This window comes from Cervus canadensis, chromosome 6 (genome assembly GCF_019320065.1).
Source record: "Cervus canadensis isolate Bull #8, Minnesota chromosome 6, ASM1932006v1, whole genome shotgun sequence".
Lineage (NCBI taxonomy): Eukaryota > Metazoa > Chordata > Mammalia > Artiodactyla > Cervidae > Cervus > Cervus canadensis.
The window spans coordinates 36,743,243-36,751,735 of record NC_057391.1 but is presented as its reverse complement, the minus strand read 5'-3'; positions in this window follow the sequence as shown (position 1 = coordinate 36,751,735).

The following is an 8,493-nucleotide window of genomic DNA, read 5'->3' as shown; positions in this document are numbered from 1 at the left end:
TCATATATCTGATAAGGGACTTGTATCCAAAATATATAAAGAATTCTTACAGAAAGTTAGAGTTAATTGCTCAGTCATGCAAGACTCTTTGTGACCCCACGCACTGTAGCCCACCAGGCTGCTCGGTCCATGGGATTTTCCAAGCAAGAATACCAGAGTGGGTTGTCATTTCCTTCTCCAGAGGATCTTCCCGATCCAGAGAGCAAACCTGGGTCTCCTACGTTACAGGCGAATTCTTTACTGTCTGAGCTACCAGGGAAGCCAGCCAATAAAAAGACACATAACCCAATTTTAAAATGGGCAAAAGATTTGAATAGACATTTCTTTAAGGAAGATATGCAAATGGCCAATAAGCTCAAAGCCCATGAAAATATATTTAACAGCATTCAGTTCAGTTCAGTTCAGTCGCTCAGTCGTGTCCGAATCTTTGTGACCCCATGAACTGCAGCAGGCCAGGCTTCCCTGTCCGTCACCAACTCCCAGAGCTTGCTCAAACTCATGTCCATCAGGTCCATGATGCCATCCAACCATCTCATCCTCATCTCCTTCTCCTCCTGCCTTCAATCTTTCCAAGCATCAGGGTCTTTTCCAGTGATTCAGTTCTTCACATCAGGTGACCAAAATATTGGAGTTTCAGCTTCAGCATCAGACCTTCCAATGAAGCATTAGTTATTACTTAAATGCAAATTAAACCCACAGTGATTCTTCAAAAGATTAAACATAAATTTACCACTTGACCCAGCAATTGCACACTCCAGGTATACACTCAAAGAGATGGAAAACAGGTATTTAAACAAAAACTTCTACATGAATGTTAATAATATCAAATGGTGGATACAACTCAAATGTACATCAACTAATGAACAGATAAACAAAATGTGACAAATTCATGCAATGGAATAGTATTCAGCCATCAAAAAGAATGAAGTACTGATACATGCTACAGCATGGATAAATCTTAGAATGACTGTAAGTGAAATAGACCAGTTACAAAAGACAACATAGTATATGATTCCATTGTTGAAGGGTCAGGAATAGGCCAATTTATAGAGACAGAAAGTAGATCAGTGGTTACTTGGTTACTTGGGCTGGGGAGTGACTGATACAGGGTATCAGGGTACAGGGTTTATTTTGAGGGTAATGAAAATGTTCTTAAATTGTGAGTATTTTAAAGAAACATTAGATTGTATACTTTAAATCAGGGGTCCCCAACTTCTGGGATCTATTGCCTGATGATCTGAGGTGGAGCTGATGTAATAATAATAGAAATAAAGTACACAGTAAATGTAATGTGTTTGAATCACCTCGAAACCATCTGCCCCACTGCCTTGTCCATGGAAAAATTATCCTCTCTGAAACCAGTCCCTGGTGCCAAAAAGGTTGGGAACTGTTGCTTTAAGTGGATGAATTTTGAGGTAGGTGATTATAACTCAATTATATCTCAATAAAGACTATTTGGCACAGGCAATGAGAAGGCAGGCAGGAAATGTGTCTTATTCCTCAAAGCCTCTGTAACACTCATATAGTTAGAGGCACACAGTATGTGTTTAATAAATATTCAATGTAAAGGAGATAATGTCTTTGCAGAGAAGTAATAATGATTTCAGTCAAACCTGTTGGGGATGTGTAGAAATAGGAAGAGACCTCCCTTCATTAACAAAGAATCAAAAGAGATCAAATAAAACAAGATCTCTAAAACATAAGACTAATTTTTTAAAAATGATATTTCAAAGATAATGACACAAACTTTATTTCAAGCACAAAGAAATGGAATACAGAAGCTCTCTGCCTACAGGGAATATTTGAACAACAAACATTCAAGCAAAAACTTCCTTCCTGCAGACAAGGAAACTGGTAAACTCCAGGGATCCTTTTAGAGGAACTGCATTCTAAACCCAACATTGTTTTATTCTCCTCTTCTGGGAGCTTACCTAGTCCAAAGGCACAGTGAAGGTCATAGCCTGTGATCCTGTCTTGGAGCTGAATTAGGCTGGGAAGTAGTTTCTCCCTAAAGTCAATAAGAATTTATGCCTGGGGCTTTATACAGAGGTCAGTTTTGTATATTTTATATCCTCATTGTGAGAGCGATCAGGATGGAAAAAATAATTCTACTCTGAAGCATCTGGGAATTTTTGATATTTTTCTCCAGTTGTGAAAACCAGGATTGACCCCAATACTTAAGTTTCTTCATCATAAGTTTACATAGTCTCAGATGATAATGCTTAGAAGTTTGTCAAACTTGAAACAGGCTCCATAATCTGGTCTGATCTGGGGAAAGAGTTGAGGGTCTTTGGCTTCCCCCTTTATCCCTTAGAAGTTATCACATCTAGAACAGGTTCAAGATGACCCTGAATCCTTAGGAAAGAGACTGAAATGGCCCTATTGTTACCTAATTTTATGTCGCAGTTTGACATTTCTTTGAACAAAGTTAACCAGTGTTGGTAATTTAAGGCTGGGCTGGTCCTAAAAGAACAACCTGCTATTTACTCAAATCAATGATTTCTGTGTCCTAAAACCTGTCAAGGAGTAAGTCAGGTTTGTGTACAGAGAACATCTGAGAGCTGGGAGAGATCCATATAGTGATCACTGGTTTAGCATAGCTACCTCTCTGGGTAAAGAGACAGTAATAACCCCACTTGTAGAGCTGTTTAAAATGTCACCCAGACGGAGGCAAATCATTTTCAAATGGGAATGATAACATTAAAAGAAGCAGCCTCTAGCCTTTTCCATTCCTTCTCTGAGACAGACCAGCATTTTAGAACTGGAGACAACTCAGTGGTCTACATGAGGACTTTGGATGAATGCAGCTTAGACATATGGAAAAGAGTATCTTAGAGTGAAACAACAGATTAATTTTCATTCATTTTTATTTCAGCTTTGCTGTATTTTCTGCTTTTTTGTCTTTAATGACTGGTTATGAACATAATTAAATAATATATGATTAAAAGTAAAACAACATAAAATAAAAATAAATTTTAGAAAAGCAGTACACATCCTCCACACAGGATGTCTCCACTAAAATGCTGAGCATCTTATGAGCTCATGAAGGCTGACTGCTGTGGCTGTGACCCAAGGTGAGGCCAGAGAGAGGTGACAAATGCAGAAGGAAAGCAGGGTAGGACGAGGGATCAAGGAAACAGAATCTGCATGGCAGATAGAGAAAAGGAAGTTGGCGGAGAGGGAAAGGAAGTCCAAGATGGGCAGAAGAGGAACTTTGGGGGCAAGGATCTATCCTTAGTTCCAGAAAATTCCATAACCATTTAGAGAGAGCAGCAAAGCCCAGAGCCATGTGTCTGCCTGTTTAATGGGCCTAAGACATCCTAGCTGTGTTGGCAGGCTCTATAGCCCCTTCCTCTCTGGCCCACCTGAGAAGCTCACGCAGACCAGACAGAAAGTCAGAGGTGAGGTAACGGTGGCTCCTGGGACTAGTCTCCTGCATCCAAGAGGGCTTTTTCTTTGAGTTTACAGGATCTCTGATTGTTCCTTGGCTGGGAAAGCCCCTTCAGCCTGACTTACTTTCCCCCATCTAGCAGTGTTCAGAAAAAGGGTGAATGGCCCCAGTACATCCCTACAAACCCATCTGAGTAACAAACCACAGTCCCTTGTCCAGACATGCACATTAGCCTGAACCTACAGGGCCAGGGCAGGAGTAAAAGATAAGGTAGTGTGCTCGATGTACGCAAGGATAGAAGCAGGAACTGAAAATGTGCCCCAGAGCTGAGGCTGGGCTGCTGGACCGCTTCCTGCGGGTGATGCAATCGCTTCTGCCGCAGGTGGTGGCGGTGGTGGGAGTGTCTGCAACTGAGAGAGGCTGGAATTTACCTCGCTAGGCTGCCTCTGGCTTGGCCTTCCAGTTCTGGGGGCACTGGGGACAGTGTGTTATTGAGGGGGAAGGGGGATGAATCTTGCCTGTGGGGAGGGGCTGGGCGTGTCTTTTGGGCAGTAGATGTAGGGGATGTGAGCACTGACTTTCATGCCAGACAGATGTGACCTTAAATCAGGGTTCTATTGCCTGTCTTTGGAGAAGTGACCTCAGCTTCCTTGAATGTAAAATGGCACCAATGTTGATAGATCCCTCTTGGGATTGTTTAGGATTAAATGAACTGTGCCTGGCATTCAGTAGGTGCTCAACAGGTGAGAATTGTTTTGATTAGCGCCCAGGGACCTCAGGCAGGACTGGGATAAGAGGTTGGTGCTGCCCCAAAGTCCTAATCCCTACCCAGCCCGCCTGTTTACCTAAATTATGCCACCTCTGAATCTGTCGGGGCAAAGATGTAAATGTGAGTGCTGGAAGGTCACTTGTTGATGGCAGAGCTGGGAACTGAATTCTTTCTACTTGGCCTGATGATAGTGGGGCATCGGGCATTTCCCGGATACTCTGCATGGAAAGGCAAGACCACTTCTAGGGATGCTCAGCCTTCCTGGAAAGGCCAGTTTCCCTTACCTCGTGGTTTTGCAGCTCTTCCTGCCATACCCTCCTCCTACCCCCAGTTTCTCTTTGAGCTCGTGTGTAGGTGTGCAGATGAGGGTTCATGTTTGGGATGAAAGGGTGCGGATATATTCAATGTTCCCCGCAGGGATTTATCTGCACCTCCAGCTCTTGGCGTGGAGCCTAGCACGTGGCAGGTGCTGAGCAAATGTCTGGTGAACTCACACGTGGGGAAGTGAACGCCTGGCTCGTTTTCAGATAGTGGCCCTCTCCCACTCCAGGACAGCGGGGGGTTGAGCGTTTGGCTGAGAAACAGCTGATCCAACTCATTTCTTGGCCCAGCACCTCTTGAACACCAGATTAAAAAACTGAGAGGCTCTGAGCTTGGAAAGCACAGGTCCCCGGTGCTTCTGGTGGCAGGTTTCCTTGATAGCAATTGATTGTACTCTGGCCTCAGTTGGAAATTTCTGAGATGTTCATGCCAGTCCCAAGGAGACGTATGTACTAATGTACTGATGTAACTTTGCCCAGAAAAGAGGATGCATCGTGGGAGGAGTAGAGTGAAAGGAAGAGTATTTTGATTGGATTTCTTCATTCCTTGGCAGGATAAAGCCAACTTTTTTCCCCATGGGCTGAGCAGGCTGGGTGCTGGACTGGGCAAGAGGCAAGAACACTTCCTGAGGGCCATGCTTATAGTTTTTCTGTAAATTTGTCTCCATAAGCTTAGTAAATTCCGTCATGTGCCAGATCTGGTGGAGGGTAGTCTGAGGGTATCAAGATGTTGATGGCATCAGCTGTGCCTCTTAGGGGGAGGCTCTGCTGGTGAGAAGAAACATTTAAGCCAAGACGATATAGATAGGGCATTCATGGAAAATCTTCCACTGCAGCTTTTTTCCCCACTCTTCAAACACAGGACTGTTTCTATTTTCTAGATGTGGAGAGGCACATTCATTCACTCATTCAGCAAATATTTTTTGAGTATTCCCCCAAACTAAACTGTGTACTGTCATAATGCATGTGATCCCAAACTTCACCTAATCTTTTAAGTTCCATTCGGCTTTCCCATGGTAGCCTCAGTCTCTGCATTTGCCTTTACATCGGTCTTGGAATTCCTAAATATTTTCTCTTTAGCAACGCTTTTTTGATTTGAATCCCACTCTCCAGTGATTGGTAAGGAGGGAGTTCAGTGACTAGGAAATCAAGACTCTCCACTTGCTTACTCAATTAGAAGAAGCCACTCTGTCTGTTCTGTTAGGTTCCCCTCCCTCCCCAACCTCTTGCCCCTCCTCTGTGCCATGTGCATACATAAACACACACACACACACACACACACACACACATCTCTCTGCAACAACTCAGAAGAGACTTCCTTTGCACACAGATGGAATAATGCACAGAGGGATAAATTCACTCTGTTAGAGCAAGTCCACCGAGGAAGAACACCACGCCGTCCAGGTTCCTGGCCTTTCTTACACACACGATCCCTCCCAGAGGGAGTTAAGAGGCAAGAGGGTCGAGCAATATGGACTTCTCCACCAAGACCCCCACCTTACACATAAATCAGTTTCCAATCTAACCCCTCCCTAGGGGTTGAGTTACAAACCTCAGTAACCCCAGGGCGGCCTGCCTGGTAATTCCTATTATTCAGCTGTCAGCTGGTTTTTTTAAAAAAACCTCCTTTCCCAGTGATCCAGTTACTAGAGTTTTAGAGCCCATTCCTTGTCTCAGAGAGAAACCCTATAGCCAGGTGAAACAATGGAGAGAGCTCGGCAGCTTTCTATGGGGAGCTGGGTTTTCTCTTCTGCTGAAAGCAGCCTCCCCTTAACTCTTTGCATTCCCTCCCCAATCTTCTGTGTCTCCCTCTCAGGCGCCCAGCTGATGCCTTTCGGAGTAACTTGGCTTTTTTTCCGGCAAAATTTTGCTTCCCAGAGCCAGCATCAATTAGCAGAGGAAAATATAAAAAACAAAAAACTGGGGCAAAGAATGGTTTCAACAGAGAAAGAGGGAAAGGAGATTCTGCTGCAGATGCAAGATGCATGTGCTCTGAACCACAAGTCCAGGGTTCTTCTGTTCCCAGGGTGCTGCTGTTGGTAGGAGACTTGGAGCTAAGACTAGCCCGGTAGGTCCTGGTGCTTTGGGCTGCAGAGTCTACCCTGCGCTGGAGGGGAGAAAGGGCGCAGGGAGGGGTCTGCTTTGACAGTGATGAGAAGTGGGGAGTGAGGCTTCTGACCTCCCTGACCCCTTTATCCCTGACAGTCTTTTTCTGGTCCCTCTAGCTCATAAGGCTGGGCCCCTGCTGCTTGACCTTAGAGGCTGAGAGCAAAGGAGGCCAAGTTATGGGTGTCTTCACAGGGAGCCCATGGGGGCAAGCTGGGAAGGCCTGGTAGAGAGGCCTGTGAAGAAATGTCACTACAGGGTATGACCCTTCTTCTATCTTCCAACCTGCTCAGACCCACTAAAATGATCCCCTCTGCTCCTTAGCTCCATTCCCCTACAATGGCGAATTTAAAGCTTTTACAGGGTCACAGACCCCTTTGGGAAACTCTTCTAAGCTACAGAGCCACCACCCCCACACAAAAATGCTTGTGTGAACCCACAAATACAATTTAGCAAGTTTCTCTCCTAAGGCTGAGGAGACTCTGGTGAGCCTGGTGAATACATGGACCCCAGGTTATAAGCTTTCTCTACCAGATTCCTTGCCTCGTGGACCCAATTCTCCCTTGCAGGGCTGTGGTAAGGCAGACAGAGCTTCAGCAGCTCAAGTGGGTCAGGATGATCCATGTACCCCAGGCCTGTGTTGTCCCAGAGGACAGACTCAGACCTGGTTTGTCCTTTAGTTCTACTCTTGACCCTAAGTCATGCCCTTAGGCCCAACTGGCCCACCTGAGATACGGGCCCAGAAGGCGAGCCAGTCAGAAGAGAAGGATGGACCTAAGGAGGTGTGTGTAGACTTAAGCAAATGTGGTGACGGCTCCTCAGTGTCCTGCATAGAGGCTGGTCTTCGCCTTCTCATCTGCTCACATATGGCATGACTGCTAGGTCACCCTGACCAGCTCTGACACTCCTTCTTGGCCAAGCCTCCTGGCAAAATAATATACCTCCTTTTGGCTCCAGCACCTCTTTCTGGACATCTGTCAACTTATGTGAAGACCAGGCTGATGGCCACGCTTGACTCTTGCCCTGTTCCCTTTTCCTCTTCTCCATCTTTTGGGGATAGAATTTTCCTACTCTAGCAACCACAACACTTATTATGCCTGGTCCACTTTCTTAGGTACCCTTTGAAGGAGTTAGGGACAGAATGAGCAGCAAAAAGGGCCAAGGAGACTTTAGGCTCCACTGGGCTAAGAGTCCCAGCTCCACTAGGCTTAAATCTGAGTTTATAAACTCAAAGAAAGCAGCTTGGTGGTCCCCACTGCCAGTCCCCACTGTCCCCTGGGTCAAGCCCCATCATCCCTTACCTAATCTGTTGCAGGGACTGGCTCCCTCTCACTGATTTCTGGCCTCTTCATTTATCTTCCCTAAAATCCAGGCTTGGTCAAGTCAATCATCTTCTATGAAATCTTTGCTAGCTGACCTATGCCTCTGGAATAAAGTGCAGATTCCTCAGCTGCCATTCCAGGGACACCTCTGTAATTTGATCTGAACCTCCCTGCCCATGCTCACCCTTCCTCAGTCCAGGTGTGCACCCAATGATCCTATACGTTCCCCTGCCCTTGATCCCTTAACAAATTCTCCAGTTCAGCGCTTGGTCATGCTAAAGCTAGATCTTGGCTATTTTATCTGGTAATCCTGATTGAAAAATTGCCCCATCCTTCAAGGTCCAATTCAAAAGCTACCTCCCTAAAGCCTTCCCCAGCCTTAGCATTCTGAATTTTTCTGCATTCCCAGCAGTCATTATCCCTGGCATTACCACATTTCATGTTGCTTTCCATTATCTTCTGGTCTACTTCTCTAAGTAGATTGTAAGCTCCCTGAGGGAGGGCAACAGGTTTTTGGTACCTAACCCATTACCTCGCACAATGCGGGTGTTTAAGAGATGTTTGTGAACTAGCACATAGACTCCC